Source organism: Choloepus didactylus, chromosome 8 (assembly GCF_015220235.1).
Source record: "Choloepus didactylus isolate mChoDid1 chromosome 8, mChoDid1.pri, whole genome shotgun sequence".
Lineage (NCBI taxonomy): Eukaryota > Metazoa > Chordata > Mammalia > Pilosa > Megalonychidae > Choloepus > Choloepus didactylus.
This window is the reverse complement of record NC_051314.1, coordinates 75,653,595-75,671,732: the sequence shown is the minus strand read 5'-3', so window position 1 is coordinate 75,671,732 and position 18,138 is coordinate 75,653,595. Positions and strand designations below refer to the sequence as shown.

General features: G+C 37.6%; 1 protein-coding gene across 5 annotated transcripts in view; it reads left to right on the top strand.

Moving 5' to 3' along the window:
- Nucleotides 1-18,138, top strand: part of RBMS2 (RNA binding motif single stranded interacting protein 2) — an 85,021-nt gene that overhangs the window by 1,761 nt on the left and 65,122 nt on the right. The window lies entirely within an intron of this gene.

Below are 18,138 nucleotides of genomic sequence, written 5' to 3'. Positions count from 1 at the left end.
CAACCGTTTCATCAAGAACCAGGTATACTCTGCCACACTAGAGAGAGACTCTATCCCACCCAGCCTGTGGAGGAGTCTTGAGGGAGGACATTCCTTGAGGATAAAACCGAAAGCCCGGCTAGTCTTTGGGTCTTGCTGCTGAGCTGGTGATTCTTCAGCTCTGCAGATAGCCAGGCTCAGCCCAGAGCTTGGAGTCATGATTAACCCGCAGCTGCCAGAGAGTTGTGCTATGCTGGGGCACATGGGCAGTCTGGAGAGAGGGAGTATCTTCCAGGCACCCAGTGCTGGTGAGGAAGAGCCTTTTGCTGTAGCAGGAAGACCCTTTACCCTCTCTTGGCTTTGTAGCTGTTCTTTGAAGAAAAATAGAGTCATAGACATTTAGGGATATCTTATTACTCATCTAATGTGGTGCTGGGGTGGGGAAGGATTCCAGCTGCTTTGTCAGATACCTGAAGGGACTGTTACAGGTAGGTTTGGATCAAGGCATTGGGCAAATGGTTAGACCCCAACATTTAGTGTTAGTTTGTGGGTGTTAGCTTATGTGGTATTCATTCTGTTTACATCCTTTAGAAATGTGGATCCATACATATTTGTTGATTATTAATAGTTTTGAGATATAGATAAAGATATAAGTTTAATATATATAATAATATAGTTTATATTCTCTTCAAATCTTAGTATTAAATAAAAGTTTCCTTCCTGATTCCCCACTTCCCTCAAGTCTCTCAGGTTACTCAGAACCCATTAAAATAAAGTAAAATGAATTCCCAAAATTAATTTTTTTCTGTATGTATTTGAAGCTCTCTGAAACCTTCCCTTTTCTCAGCTTTCCACCCACTTCCCCACCTCGGGGTACAGGAAACATATAACACGCCTCTAAATATAGGAAAGTATAGGGAACAGGAGGTATGGTTGTGGCTTTGGATTCAAACCTCCTGTTTCCTCCCAATAATTTGTAAGGTTTGGAAAACAATTCAGGGGACATTTGTTTCAAGGGGGAGGGGTGATACGGAATTACTAACAAATTTGTCAAGATTTCTTTGGGTTACTTCAGGTCACTGTCATGATGGCATCTAAGGATGCTGTTTAAGTGCATCACTTTGTGACTATGAATCTGAGTCCTTGAGTGTGTATATAAGGCTTGTGAATCTCAATATTGATATATTTAAACGAAAACTCTTGGTCTTTATGCAGGTATTGACATGTGAGACTTAATGTGTTCCTTTCTCTAGGAAGAGTGTTTCATATGCATGTGTTCATGTAATTTGTACTTTTTTTTAGTCAAGGTTAAAATTTTAAAGTAACTTTATTGGTTTTTAATAATAAATGTAAGACATGACCATTTAAAACAATTAAACATAAGGAACTATATGAAATACAAGGTGAAGTCTTCCTTTCATATCCCATAGTTCCTGACCCACATTCCACTCCTTCAAGGAAAATAACTGGGAGCAGTTTGGTGTATGTACCTTTCTAGACCTTTTCTATGCCAAGGCAAAGTTTTAATTTTGACAGTGGTTCATGTATCGTTTCTATTAAGAACTCAACTTCTCAAGTAGACTGAGTCTATGTAATAAAGTTCCTGGATTTGTACAAAATGTATAAAAACGGAAATGATCAATCAAATTCTAAACTTATGAAAAAGTACAAATTATAAATATCTGCTGCTATATTTAAACAAGGAGAATTGTTACATCGTAATTTACTGTTATTGTATTCATCACCTCTAGTTTGTAGAATAAAAATAATTGTCAGTGATCTCAGTTAGAAAAGCTGCTATTTGTATACCACTGGAGTTTTGATTTGCTTTTTGAAATAGTACGGTATTCATTTTATTGATTTGACTTTAAAATGTAGGTATATTTTATTTTGAGAAATATTTACATACCTCACTTGTGAGCTGTGTTTCTTAAGGACCCCGTGACAATCATAGTTTCTTTCTTCTTTTTTGGCTCGTGGTGAATATAGGAATACAATCAACAAAATGTAAAATGCCTACGAAAGTCAGATTCTTTCTCCAGGTGTAATATTGCATTTCCATTCCTTTGGATTTAAAACAGTTGCAGAAGGGGGAAAATGTGGATTTCAAACAGGGATTTTGCAAAATAATTTAATGTGGTTACTTTTTTAAAGCATCTGTTTTAATGCACTTCAATTTACTCTTGGTTTGTTTTGTTTAAAAAAAACGCCAAAAAAAAGGCTGAAGTAAAAAGATTAGGGTTCTAGGGTCTCAACATTGTTTCTTCAGTGTTTGGAGGAGTTGCGTCAGTTGAGAGATTTGAGTTTAGGTGAGACTGAAAGAGGACATGTTTGGGACTAAAGGAATTTCAGACTTGTAAAGGGCCTAGCCACGCCCTCACTGACGTCATCTCCCTGGCATGTGTTATAATTTAACTCCTTATAACATCAACAACCATTTCTTTGGAAAAAAAGAATAAGAACTCAGTTTAACTTAGGATATTTTGCCTTCTCCAAATGATTTTGCTTAAATTCTATTTTTTCTTGCTGTTAGCATATTGAATACCAGTGAGGGGCGGGCTGCTACGATGAGAGCCCGACTGACTGGTGCCTATTGCCAGATCCTCACTTTTTGAGAAGCTGGAGTTATCCAAAATTTTCAAAAGTGTTTACTCAGTGGAGAGAAGAATGTGGGAAGCATTACTATAATTCTTCTAACCAGAAGAGATCATTTTTCTGTGTATGTGAATGTGTGTGTTTACTACATTTCCATGTAGTTTCCATCAAATTAAATTTGATAGAACTGAGAACTAAGAATGTTTAGATATAACAACTCTTGACTGGTGGCAGCTGTTAGTTTTGTTATCAGTAACAAAGTTAACTCAGTTGGTTAAATTTGAGTGGTAATCTCTTTCCAGTGATCCCTCTTTTCCCTGTTTACCACCAGTACCCTAATTTATGCCCTCATTACTGATTACCTTATTATAACAATCATCTCCCCCCCCCTCCGCATGATTTTCTTTGCCTCCTGTTTCTACATCCCGTACCCCCTGCCCCTAAGTAATTTTATATCTGCTGCCAGAACAATCTTCCAATAATCCAGCAGTCTAGCGCTGAGCGTTTCCTGTATTAAAACTTTTAATGGCTCCATATTCCCTACAGAAAAAATTCCATATCTCTAACCTAATATCCATTATCTATCCATCCTTTCAACATATGACCTACTTTACCCCCTTATGATTCTATTACATTCATTTTGCTCTAGCCTAGTTGTATTATCTGCAGTTCCTTGGATATACCCTTTGATTATTTGTTGACATTTTTCATTCCATAGGAATATATGCAGTAAAACAGAAAAATATAGACAAAAACCAGGACAAGGGAAAATATAAATTAGCATGAGAGGTCGGTAGGAATTTAAATGCATATGTGCAAACCATAGAGTTATGTGCTGGAAGATAAGGACTGAAGAATAGCCATTGATTTTGGCAGTAGAGAGGTGGTTGGTGACTTTGACAAGCAGTCTCTGAGGAGTGGAGAGCAAAAGCACGGAGTGAGAGCTGAAGCGGGAAAGGGAGTAAAGAGAAGGTTAGGAATTATAGGTTGTGGGTATAGACTAATCTTTTAAGAACTTTGATTAAGGTGGGGAGCAGAATCCAACTAAAAAATAGGCAAACGATCTGAATAGTTATTTCTCCAAAGATATACAGTATGATTTTTCTGTAAACCTACAATTTCTCTAATTTAAAAAAAAGATTGAAAATGTTTGCAAAAGGAAAAAAAAAAGATATGCAAATGTCCATGAAAAGATAATCAATATCATTAGTCAACAAGAAAATACAAATCAAAACCACAATGAGATACTACTTCATACCCACTAGGATGGCTATATTCAAAAAGGTGGATATTAATGTGGAATAATTGGAAGACTCATACACTCCTGGTGGAATGTAAAATGGAATAGCTGCTTTTGAAAACAGTTTGGCAGTTCCTTAAAAGGTTAAATACAGAGTTACCATATGACCCAACAATTCTACTCCTAGGACTATATGCAAGAGAAATGAAAACATGTCCACACAAAAACGTGTGCATGAATATTCACAGTGGCATTATCTGTAATAGCCAAAAAGTTGCAACAGCCCAGGTGTCTACCAACAAATAAAACTGTGATATATCCACTGTGTGGATCCAGGGCCCTGGCCCCCTACCCTCCATAGTGAAAGTGAGTTATTTCACATAGCTGCCTACTTGACCTACTTGACCAGGACAGACGGATGTTAAAAGTCATCAGACTTCCCCAGGGGGAGAAAGAATGTGTCCTAAACAGAGCATTGAAACTTCCCTCCCCTGATCACTGTTGATAACAAATCTCCACACCCCTGTGTCACAAGACCCTGCTGAAACCCTGTTCTCACACCCTATGGAATGTCCTTATAAACCACCCTCTGGCTTCCCCACTCTTTGTGGGGGGCGCTAACTTCCACCTTTTCTTGGCAGGCTGCCACCGAGAGAGTCTTCTCCCATCAGTAAGTCCTGTGAAACTCATGTCTGACTCCCTGCCTGGTGTGTTCTTTGGTCTTAGTGCTGTGCTGACCCAAGCCCTTCAAGAGCTGGGTTGGAACACCCATGCAATGGAATGTTATCAGGTAATAAAAAAGAAGGAAGTATTTGATACTACAAAGTGGATGAACAAAATGGTTGAAAACATCCTCAACGAAAGAAGTCAGACACAAAAGACTACATGTTGTATGATTCCATTTATATGAATGGTACAGAATAGACAAATCTGTAGAGATAGAAAGTAGATTAGTGGTTGCCTAGGGCTGAGGTAACTGATGATGAAAATGTTCTAAAATTTATTGTGGTCATGGTTGCACAACTCTGAATGTTCTAAAAACCATTGAATTTATACTTTAAAGGAGTGAATTGCCTGGTATGTGAATTATAACTCAATAAAAAGTGTTGTTAAAAAAGAGATAGGGAGCAGAGAAATGAGATAAAATCTGGAAGAGGATGAGGGTGGTGTCAAAGATGGTCAATATAAGAGTCAGAATATAAAGAGAAGCATGACCAATTACTTGATACTCTCAAAAAAATTAAATACATACACACATATATATATATGTATACGCATTCATTTTCATAGTCTTCCTGTTCTCTGATACGTTTCATTTTTGAGCCTCATGTATTCTGCCTCTGATCCTTTTTGCTTTTGCTTCCTAATAGAATGCCCTTCCTATTCATTTGTTCACTCCACCCACATTCATTAAACACCTCAGCATTCTAGGCTCTGGGGTCAAGACATGACTGTGTCCTTTGAGGAGTGCTCAGTCTAAACTTTGTCTTTCAAAATGCTATCCGTCCCTTCAAGTTCAGAGGAAATGTTACCACTTCTATAAAGTCTCCTCTAATGCTTCCACTTCCCAGCCCCAAAGGGGACTTTTTTCTTGAACAACCATAATATTTTGTACTTCATATATGGTGTATGTATGATTTTGCATTGTGTTGGAATCATTTAGATAACTGACTTATTTTTATTGCTGCAGGGTAAACTCTGTAAGTGTAGAGGCAGTGTTATTTAGTGTATTTTTCAAAACACCTAGTACAGCCTCTTAAGCCTATCTAGTAGATACTCAAAAAATATAAACTAATAAATGTGTGATTAAGCTAACGTTAGGCCCTAAATCAAGGTGAAGCAAGGGAAAGCAGCACTGTGTCGTAGATAATGAATTGAAATGTTGCTTTTGTCACTTATTAGCTGTGTGACCTAGTGGCAAGTTTCTTAGGCTCTCTGACCTTGAGTTCTTCATCTTAATGTAGTGATAAACTTTATTGGATCCTTTTGAGGACAGCTAATATTTATAATTACATATCAGCATAAAAAGAGACTGTCATTTCTCTTATCAAAAAAAGAAAGAAACTTTTATCTTGATGCCACATTTTTGTCCAGCTGAAGCCCCATTTTTCTTCTTCCCTTTATAGTAAAATACCGCCAAAGAACTGTTTATTCAAGAGTTGTATATATTTGCTGTCTCCAATTTATTTCCTCTCATTCTCCTTTTCTTGTATTATCTTTAATATATTATTTGATAATACAATTGATTGCATGTAGTTATAAAGCATAATAAAGGAGCAACCCTGAACCCATCTTCCAATTCCTGAACTAGAATCATTAGTTATAACTTGCATCCTATCCCCTATCTTCCCCTACAGGTAACCATTATCCTAAATTTTATGTTTATCATTTTATTGCTTTTTAAAAAGTTTTAAAATCATAAATATATGTATGTTTAGGCAATAAAATTGTTTAATTTACTTTTGTTGTTGTAAGTGCTGACTTACGTGTGTACTCTTTCTCTCTCTGTGTATAATCTGGTTTAATCCTTATAACAACTTCATTATTATCCTCATTTTACAGATGAGAAAAATGAGGTGCAGAGTTTAATAACTTGCTCAAGGTCACACTACTGGTGAATGGCCCAGCTGGGATTTGGACCCAGGGAGTCTGGCTCCCAGTCTGCACTCTCAACCGTTACCGTATTGCCTTATTGTAGTACATAATCTTCTGGGATTTTTTTTTTTTTATTTAATATTATACTTTCACAATTCATTCATGTTACATGTAGCTATGGATCATTTTTCAATGGTGTATAATGTTTAATTTGGGGAATATACCATAATTTACCTATTTTCCTGCCAATGGACTTTTGGATTCTTTCCAGTTGTTTTGTTTTGTTTCTGGGTTTGTTTTTTGTTTTTTTTTCTGATTCCTAGATTTGCTGTTCTGAATATTCTCGTAAATGTGGCACACTTGTGCAAGAGTTTCTTGGGGGAAATTCTTGGGTGAGTAGGGTTGCTGAGTCATAAGTAATATGAATGTACAGCTTTAAGAGATAATGCTGAATTCCTTTCCATAGTGTTATAGCACATTTGTTCCTTTCAACAACTTAAAAAATTTCCTGTAGATTCACATCTTCTCCCATTGCTGGTAATGTTAGACTTCTCTCATCTCTTTTATTCCCACCGCTCCATCAAGGTCTGCAATGACCTTCATGTTATTAAATGGTCAGTTCTTAGCCCTCATCTTATTTAACTGATTGGCAACACTTGATCCTTCTTTTTTTTTTTAATTTTTGGCTCCCAGCCAAACTCTTGTCTCCTGTGTGACAGGCAGGAATACTTAACCGTTATACAAATGAAGAGATCCCTTTATTCTTGAAAAACTTTTTTCACTTCCAGAACACCATACTCTCCCGGTTTTCTTCTCCTATCTATGGCCTCCCCTTCAGATTCCTTTTCTGTTTCCTCCTTATTTCCTGATCTTGAGCCTCTTTTCTGTCTACACTTGTCTCTTCATAATTTTATCCAATCTCGTATCTTTAAATATCACCCATATGATGGCAACTCTCAAATTATATTTCCCATCTGGACTGTCCTCCTGCATTCCAGGCTCATATATTTATCATCGCACTTGACGTTCCACGTAGATGTTTATTAGACATTTCAAACTTAATGTGTTTAAAACAGAGCCCCTGCTTTCTACTCCCCCGTTCCCTGCAACTGTCCTTTTCACTGCCTTCTCCCTCTCAGTAAATGGCAACTTCATGCTTCCAGGTATACAAGCCAAAAACCTTGAAGTTTTCCTTGACTCTTCTCTTTCTCTCACAGCCCATCTCAAATGGCATAATTGTAGAACCTGCCTTATTGGACTGTTAGTAAGTAAGCTTGGCACATGGTAAATTATCACTAAGGTTACTAATTATAAGTAAAAATACTCGTGAGAAACAGGATTCCATACTCTCTATTCCTGTGTGCATATAAACAAGGTTGTAGTTTCTCTCATCTTAAAAAAGAAATGAAAAGAAAAGATCCTGCATGATCTCATGTCTCCTTCCAGTTACTGCCCCATTTCTCTTATCCCTTTTATAATCAGACTTCTTGGAAATGTAATCCATGTAGACTCTCTTCTTCCTTTCCTCCCACTCTCTTTTTCTTATCACTGTATTTCATTTTTTAATTTAATGCTTATTGCTATCAAGTAAGACATACCCGATTTAAAAAAGTCATTGTTTGACAAGGTTTATAGCAAAAGGAGTCCCCAGACCTCATCCCTTCTTCTTTTTTTGATTAGAGAAGTTGTAGGTTTAGAAAAAAATCATATAAAATACAGAGTCCCCATATACCGCTGTATTATTAACACCTTTCATTAGAGTGGTACATGTTATAATTCATGAAAGAACATTTTGTAATTGTACTGTTAACTATAGTCCACTGTTTATAATAGGGTTCACTTGTTGTACAGTCCTATGTTTGTCTGTTTTCTATTTTTATTCTAGGAACATATATGCAATCTAAAATTTCCTTTTAATCACATTCAAATATGTAATTCAGTGCTTTGTCTCCTGTGTGACAGGCAGGAATACTTAACCATTATACAAATGAAGAGATCCCTTTCAACAACTTAACTAACATTGTTAATTCTGTTCACAATGTTGTGCTACCATCACCACTATCCATCCATTACCACACCCTTCTTAATTCTCACTGCCCTGAAGCAACCACTTTTCAATTCTTCTAGATGTTTTAAAAATAGTATTTACCTGCATATTTCTAACTAACATGGTTATACGGTTATTTCTTGGTTTTTCAATTTTTGATATATATCAACTTTCTGCTTTGGACACCCTGTCCACTCATCCCCCAACTTTCCCTTTCCTCCCACCTTCCCAGTGTAAATTGAATCACAATTTTTAGTTAAATCAATATTCAGTATTTACATTAATATGACTTTGTAAATATTATTCCCAGCTAAACTGTATAGTATAGTCTGATTATAATTCCTTTCTTGTTTAATTTTTTTCCCCTGGAGTTAATAATTACCTTATTTTCTTAGTTTTATTTTGTTTAACAAATACATAGCATTTATACATGCCGGGTGCTGTTCTAAGCCCTTTACAAAATTTAACTCACATAAGCATCATAACAACCCTATGAAGTAAGTACAATTATCAGCCCCATTTTATATTCGGGGATGTTGAGGCACAGAGAGTTAAGTAACTTGCTCAGGTTCACAAAGCATAGTAAGTAATACAGCCAGTGACCAAACACAGCCAGCCTGGCTCCAGAGTTGTACTCCTGATCATTACACTACGTTGCCTTTCTGTGTACAGTTATCCTTTCCACACTGTGTGTGTGTGTGGGGGGGGGGTGTTTAGGGGTACGGTGTCCCTGCCATCTGGAAAATCCCTATAAAATTTTTCAGCCCTCCCGGAGTTTGCCTTGAGGGAAGAGAAGCCACGTGCAAACTGCTGGGACAGTGAGAAATAATTAATTTGAAACACCCTGTGGCAAAGGACTATCTGCATTACGTCACATAAAGAACAACCAGGCTGGGGGTTGGGGGGTGGGAGCATCTGTTCCAAAGGGAGTAGCGGGGACATTCACTCAAACTCCGGGGACTGTAAATGTGGAATCCCTGGGTCCTCTAGGGAGCACAGGTCCAGGAGAAGAAGCAGGCTTCCAGGCGGTGACACATGCAGGCTCCTAAGACAGAGGACCCTGCGCTTCCCATTTGCCTCAGGCTACTCAGACTGATGGGCAGGCTAAACTCTGAAGGAGCCCACTGGCCAAAGTAGAGCCAGTTTGCAAAGAGAGTGAAAAGTGCTTTTTGCCTTGGAAAAATTTTTAGGAAAAATATACATTTTATGCATTTATGATTTACTAAACTTTTTAAGATATCTCTACATTTCTAGCCTTTGTGTGTCTGCTGGCTTTCATGTACTTTTCACAAATTTTACTTTAACTTAAAAAAAGAAATTGTATATATTTATGGTAATAGGAGATATGTTGATATTATACAATACTGTACATATATTTTATGTATTTCTGAGTTCCTGAACTTTTTCTGTGTCATCTGTTGCCCTTCACATATTGTCTGCAGGGTCCACAAAACTCCCCAAAAATCCCCATTTAATTTCTTGTGCTGACTCATGAAATATCGAAACCACAGTGGGGAAAGTCGTGATGTGGAAGGGATAACTGTACTTCTCATTCTCATCAAACTTTCTGACAAGTGTGAATCTCTCAGCATGTTTAAATCAATCGGTAAATTGGTCATTTTAATTTTGTAAAATTGGAGACTTCTATCCTGGAGCTCCTGAGTTCCTGCTCTAATTTGAGCTCTAATTTGTTCTCTAAGTCTACTGCACAGCTGTTATTTAAATCTCCTTTCATCCACATCCTGGGGATCTTCTTTGCCTCTTATCTACTTTGGATGCTCTGTTTCCTGAATTTCAGTTCATCCTCTTTGTTGCTTTACTCCCTCATTATGGTGGAGTGTGCCCTTTAGTAGCTTCCTAAGGTAGGTGATAAAGTTTTTGATAACTTGCAAGTCTGAGAATATGTTTCATCTACCTTAACACTTAATTGATAGTTTAGCTGAATATGTAATTATTGGTTAGAAATAATTTTCTCTCAGAATTTTGAAGGTATAACTCCATTGACCTCTAATTTCCAGTATTGCTGTTGGGCTGACTGATGCCATTTTGATTCCTGGTCGTTTGTTAGAAACCTGCCTTTTCCCTCTTCCCTGCAAGGGTTTTAGGATCTTATCTTTATCCCAGTGTTGAAAAATTTCATGATTGATCTTTCTTGGTTTGGGTTTTTTCTTATTCATTTAGAGTTGGATACTCATTTCAACCTAGAAATTTGTATCCTTTGGTTGTCATGGGATTTTTGTTGTTTTTATTTGCTCTCTTCATTTTCTCTGTTTCATTTTGAAGTCTTGTTCGTATATAGGAGCTTCCAGATTATCATTTTCTTATATTTTCTCTATTTTTCATTTTTTAAACTTTTATCTTTACTTTTCCTTTACTTTATCTTCTGTTTATTCTTCTAGCCCTTCTTTTTTTTTTTTTTTTTTTTTTTATAATCATTTTATTGAGATATATTCACATACCACGCAGTCATACAAAACAAATTGTACTTTCGATTGTTTACAGTACCATTACATAGTTGTACATTCATCACCTAAATCAATCCCTGATACCTTCATTAGCACACACACAAAAATAACAAGAATAATAATTAGAGTGAAAAAGAGCAATTGAAGTAAAAAAGAACACTGGGTACCTTTGTCTGTTTGTTTCCTTCCCCTACTTTTCTACACATCCATCCATAAACTAGACAAAGTGGAGTTTGGTCCTTATGGCTTTCCCAATCCCATTGTCACCCCTCATAAGCTACATTTTTATACAACTGTCTTTGAGATTAATGGGTTCTGGGTTGTAGTTTGATAGTTCCAGGTATCCACCACCAGCTACCCCAATTCTTTAGAACCTAAAAAGGGTTGTCTAAAGTGTGCGTAAGAGTGCCCACCAGAGTGATCTCTCGGCTCGTTTTGGAATCTCTCTGCCACTGAAGCTTATTTCATTTCCTTTCACATCCCCCTTTTGGTCAAGAAGATGTTCTCCGTCCCACGATGCCGGGTCTACATTCCTCCCCGGGAGTCATATTCCACGTTGCCAGGGAGATTCACTCCCCTGGGTGTCTGATCCCACGTAGGGGGGAGGGCAGTGATTTCACCTTTCAGGTTGGCTTAGCCAGAGAGAGAGGGCCACATCTGAGCAACAAAGAGGCATTCAGTAGGAGACTCTTAGGCACAAATATAGGGAGACCTAGCCTCTCCTTTGCAGCAACCGTTTTCCCAAGGGTAAAACTTATGGTAGAGGGCTCAACCCATCAAAACACCAGTCCCCTATGTCTGTGGTGATGTTAGCAACCATGGAGGTGGGGTAGGCGAATACCCCTGCATTCTCCACAGGCTCCTCAAGGGGGCACTACATCTTTTTTTTTTTTCCCTTGTTTTTCTTTCTTTTTTTTTTTTTTAACTTTCCCTTCTTTTTTAAATCAACTGTATGAAAAAAAAAAGTTAAAAAGAAAACAAACATACAATAAAAGAACATTTCAAAGAGACCATAACAAGGGAGTAAGAAAAAGACAACTAACCTAAGATAACTGCTTAACTTCCAACATGTTCCTACTTTACCCCAAGAAAGTTACATAATATAGCAACATATCTGTGAACTTGTTCCTACTATATCCATCAGAAATTAACAGACCATAGTCATTTCTGGGCATCCCCAGAACATTAAATAGCTTATCTGTTCTTCTTGGATTATTGTTCCCCCTTCCTTAATTGCTCTCTACTGCTAGTTCCCCTACATTCTACATTATAAACCATTTGTTTTACATTTTTCAGAGTTCACATTAGTGGTAGCATATAATATTTCTCTTTTTGTGCCTGGCTTATTTCGCTCAGCATTATGTCTTCAAGGTTCATCCATGTTGTCATATGTTTCACGAGATCGTTCCTTCTTACTGCCGTGTAGTATTCCATCGTGTGTATATACCACATTTTATTTATCCACTCATCTGTTGAAGGACATTTGGGTTGTTTCCATCTCTTGGCAATTGTGAATAATGCTGCTATGAACATTGGCGTGCAGATATCTGTTCGTGTCACTGCTTTCCGATCTTCCGGGTATATACCGAGAAGTGCAATCGCTGGATCGAATGGTAGCTCTATATCTAGTTTTCTAAGGAACTGCCAGACTGACTTCCAGAGTGGCTGAACCATTATACAGTCCCACCAACAATGAATAAGAGTTCCAATTTCTCCACATCCCCTCCAGCATTTGTAGTTTCCTGTTTGTTTAATGGCAACCATTCTAACTGGTGTTAGATGGTATCTCATTGTGGTCTTAATTTGCATCTCTCTAATAGCTAGTGAAGCTGAACATTTTTTCATGTGTTTCTTGGCCATTTGTATTTCCTCTTCAGAGAACTGTCTTTTCATATCTTTTGCCCATTTTATAATTGGGCTGTCTGTACTATTGTCATTGAGTTGTAGGATTTCTTTGTATATGCAAGATATCAGTCTTTTGTCAGATACATGGTTTCCAAAAATTTTTTCCCATTGAGTTGGCTGCCTCTTTACCTTTTTGAGAAATTCCTTTGAGGTGCAGAAACTTCTAAGCTTGAGGAGTTCCCATTTATCTATTTTCTCTTTTGTTGCTTGTGCTTTGGGTGTAAAGTCTAGGAAGTGGCCGCCTAATACAAGGTCTTGAAGATGTTTTCCTACATTATCTTCTAGGAGTTTTATGGTACTTTCTTTTATATTGAGATCTTTGGTCCATTTTGAGTTAATTTTTGTGTAGGGGGTGAGGTAGGGGTCCTCTTTCATTCTTTTGGATATGGATATCCAACTCTCCCAGCCCCATTTGTTGAAAAGACCTTTATGGCTCAGTTCAGTGACTTTGGGGGCCTTATCAAAGATCAGTCGGCCATAGATCTGAGGGTCTATCTCTGAATTCTCAATTCGATTCCATTGATCTATATGTCTATCTTTGTGCCAGTACCATGCTGTTTTGGCAACTGTGGCTTTATAATAAGCTTCAATGTCAGGGAGTGTAAGTCCTCCGACTTCGTTTTTCTTTTTTAGAGTGTCCTTAGCAATTCGAGGCATCTTCCCTTTCCAAATAAATTTGATAACTAGCTTTTCCAAGTCTGCAAAGTAGGTTGTTGGAATTTTGATTGGGATTGCATTGAATCTGTAGATGAGTTTGGGTAGAATTGACATCTTAATGACATTTAGCCTTCCTATCCATGAACATGGAATATTTTTCCATCTTTTAAGGTCCCCTTCTATTTCTTTTAGTAGAGTTATGTAGTTTTCTTTGTATAGGTCTTTTACATCTTTGGTTAAGTTGATTCCTAGGTACTTGATTTTTTTAGTTGCTATTGAAAATGGTATCTTTTTCTTGAGTGTCTCTTCAGTTTGTTCATTTCTAGCATATAGAAAGATTACTGACTTATGTGCATTAATCTTGTATCCCGCTACTTTGCTAAATTTGTTTATTAGCTCTAGTAGGTGTATCGTTGATTTCTCAGGGTTTTCTAGATATAAGATCATATCATCTGCAAACAATGACAGTTTTACTTCTTCTTTTCCAATTTGGATGCCTTTTATTTCTTTGTCTTGCCGGATTGCCCTGGCTAGCACTTCCAGCACAATGTTGAATAACAGTGGTGACAGCGGGCATCCTTGTCTTGTTCCTGATCTTAGAGGGAAGGCTTTCAGTCTCTCACCATTGAGTACTATGCTGGCTGTGGGTTTTTCATATATGCTCTTTATCATGTTGAGGAAGTTTCCTTCAATTTCTACCTTTTGAAGTGTTTTTATCAAAAAGGGATGTTGGATTTTGTCAAATGCTTTTTCAGCATCTATTGAGATGATCAATTGATTTTTCCCTTTCGAGTTTTTAATGTGTTGTAATACATTGATTGATTTTCTTATGTTGAACCATCCTTGCATGCCTGGAATGAACCCCACTTGGTCATGGTGTATGATTTTTTTAATGTGTCTTTGGATTCGATTTGCTAGTATTTTGTTGAGGATTTTTGCATCTATATTCATTAGGGAGATTGGCCGGTAGTTTTCCTTTTTTGTAGCATCTTTGCCTGGTTTTGGTATGAGATTGATGTTAGCTTCATAAAATGAGTTAGGTAGTGTTCCATTTACTTCAATGTTTTGAAAGAGTCTGAGTAAGATTGGTGTCAGTTCTTTCTGGAAAGTTTGGTAGAATTCCCCTGTGAAGCCATCTTGCCCTGGGCATTTATTTGTGGGAAGATTTTTGATGACTGATTGGATCTCTTTGCTTGTGATGGGTTGGTTGAGGTCTTCTATTTCTTCTCTGGTCAGTCTAGGTTGTTCATATGTTTCCAGGAAATTGTCCATTTCCTCTACATTATCCAGTTTGTTGGCATACAGTTGTTCATAGTATCCTCTTATAATTTTTTTAATTTCTTCAGGATCTGCAGTTATGTCACCTTTTTCATTCATTATTTTGTTTATATGGGTCTTCTCTCTTTTTGATTTTGTCATTCTAGCTAGGGGCTTGTCAATCTTGTTGATCTTCTCAAAGAACCAACTTTTGGTGATATTTATCCTCTCTATTGTTTTTTTTGTTCTCGATGTCATTTATTTCTGCTTTAATCCTTGTTATTTCTTTTCTTCTACTTGGTTTAGGATTGGTTTGCTGTTCGTTTTCTAGCTTCTTCAGTTGATCCATTAGTTCTTTGATTTTGGCTCTTTCTTCCTTTTTAATATATGCGTTTAGTGCTATAAATTTCCCCCTTAGCACTGCTTTTGCTGCATCCCATAGGTTTTGGTATGTTGTGTTCTCATTTTCATTCGTCTCTATATATTTAGCAATTTCTCTTGCTATTTCTTCTTTAACCCACTGATTGTTTAGGAGTGTGTTGTTTAACCTCCAGGTATTTGTGAATTTTCTAAGTCTCTGATGGTTATTGACTTCTAATTGTATTCCATTGTGGTCAGAGAATGTGCTTTGAATAATTTAAATCTTTTTAAATTTATTGAGGCTTGTTTTATGTCCCAGCATATGATCTATTCTGGAGAAAGTTCCGTGAGCACTAGAAAAGTATGTGTATCCTGGTGATTTGGGATGTAATGTCCTGTATATGTCTGTTAAATCTAATTCATTTATCAGATTGTTTAGGTTTTCAATTTCCTTATTGGTCTTCTGTCTGGTTGATCTATCTATAGGAGAGAGTGATGTGTTGAAGTCTCCCACAATTATTGTGGAAACATCAATTGCTTCCTTTAGTTTTGCCAGTGTTTCTCTCATGTATTTTGTGGCACCTTGATTGGGTGCATAGACATTTACAATTGTTATTTCTTCTTGCTGAATTGCCCCTTTTATTAGTATGTAGTGGCCTTCTTTCTCTCTCAAAACATCCCTGCATTTGAAGTCTATTTTATCTGAGATTAATATTGCTACACCTGCTTTCTTTTGGCTGTAGCTTGCATGAAATATTTTTTTCCATCCTTTCACTTTCAGTTTCTTTGTGTCCCTGTGTCTAAGATGAGTCTCTTGTATGCAACATATTGATGGTTCATTTTTTTTGATCCATTCTGCGAATCTATATCTTTTAATTGGGGATTTTAATCCATTTACATTCAACGTTATAACCGTGAAGGCATTTCTTGAATCGGCCATCTTATCCTTTGGTTTATGTTTGCCATATTTTTCCCCTCTCTCTATTAATATCCTTTATTGTACCCATACCGAATCTCTTTAGTACTGAACCTTTCTCCAAGTCTCTCTGTCCTGTCTTTGTTTCTCTGTCTGTAGGGCTTCCTTTAGTATCTCCAGTAGGGCAGGTCTCTTGTTAGCAAATTCTCTCAGCATTTGTTTGTCTGTGAAAAATTTAAGCTCTCCCTCAAATTTGAAGGAGAGCTTTGCTGGATAAAGTATTCTTGGCTGGAAATTTTTCTCAGTCAGAATTTTAAATATATCGTGCCACTGCCTTCTCGCCTCCATGGTGGCTGCTGAGTAGTCACTACTTAGTCTTATGCTGTTTCCTTTGTATGTGGTGAATTGCTTTTCTCTTGCTGCTTTCAGAACTTGCTCCTTCTCTTCTGTGTTTGACAGTGTGATCAGTATATGTCTCGGAGTGGGTTTATTTGGATTTATTCTATTTGGGGTTCGCTGAGCATTTATGATTTGTGTATTTATGTTGTTTTGAAGATTTGGGAAGTTTTCCCCAACAATTTCTTTGAATACTCTTCCTAGACCTTTACCCTTTTCTTCCCCTTCTGGGACACCAATGAGTCTTATATTTGGACGTTTCATATTATCTATCATATCCCTGAGGTCCATTTAGATTTTTCAATTTTTTTTCCCCATTCTTTCTTTTATGCTTTCATTTTCCATTCTGTCATCTTCCAGGTCACTGATTCGTTGTTCAACTTCCTCTAGTCTTGTACTATGAGTGTCCAGAATCTTTTTAATTGGTCAACAGTTTCTTTAATTTCCATAAGATCATCCATTTTTTAATTTAGTCTTGCAATGTCTTCTTTATGCTCTTCTAGAGTCTTCTTGATTTCCTTCATATCCCGTACTATGGTCTCATTGTTCATCTTTAGTTCTTTGAGTAGCTGCTCTAGGTGCTGTGTCTCTTCTGATCTTTTGATTTGGGTGCTTGGGCTTGGGTTATCCATATCGTCTGGTTTTTTCATATGCTTTATAATTTTCTGTTGTTTTTGGCCTCGTGGCATTTGCTGAACTTGATAGGGTTCTTTTAGGGTTTGTAGACCTATTGAAGTCCTTATCTCTAATTTATCAGATCTACAGCTTCGTGGAGTACTTTCTCTAACTAACCAGCAGGTGGCGTCCACGAGCCACCTGTTCTCCACAAGCCAGTTCTCCCCTGCTTAGCCTTTTTGGTGAGTGGGGGAGTGAGTCTTGTGGGGCTCAATTGGTGTACCAAGCTTGCGTGTGTAGTTGGTGTTGCCTGCCCTGTATGTGGGGCATGTTTCTGGGCAGTCGGGGAGGGGTGGTGGCCCTAACAATCAAATCTCCCTGATGATCCTAGAGTTTTAAAGCTGCTGCAATAGTCTAATCCTTCAGTTCAGTCCTGCCACAGTTTGTCTCTGCCACTGACCCACAAGTCTTTGGTATTGGCGTATGGCTCCTGAGACTTGCAAGTGGGCCCCTCTTCCAGGCTGTGCACCCCGGGTCCTCTGTTGAGGGATGACTGTGCTATGTCACAGGTGAGTGCCGTCCCCCCAGGGCAGTTCTGGGCTTCTGGGCTGTGTAGGGAGGCTCCCAGTCTGCTCAAATGATGGCTGAATGGGGCTTTGTTAATTCACACTGCTCCACCTTCCCAACTCTGGGACATTCAGCTGAGGTTGCAGGGAAGGCTAATGTCCACACCCAGTTTTGTGGTGTGTGCCTGTTATTTGAAGCACTTCCGTCACACTGGTTTGTCTGGGGCAGCTCTGGTCTAGCCCTTCTATTGATATTTTAAATTGATATCTGGTATTTTAATATCCAAGAGTTCTTTTTTTTGGGCTCTATACATTTCTTAAGTTTTTTTTTTTTTTCTCCTGCATTGTCTCTTTTTCTTTTGAGATCCTTTTTCTGATTTCTGTTTGTTTTGGTCTCTGACTTCATGTTAGAGGTTTTTCACGAATGTCTCATGATTTTTGTCTGTTCATTTATATTTAAATTGAAGACGTTAAATGCATGCCATGTTGGCATGGGAAGACCTTACCAAGTGGTGGATTTCACTGTAGGGTGATCAGGCTGTTGC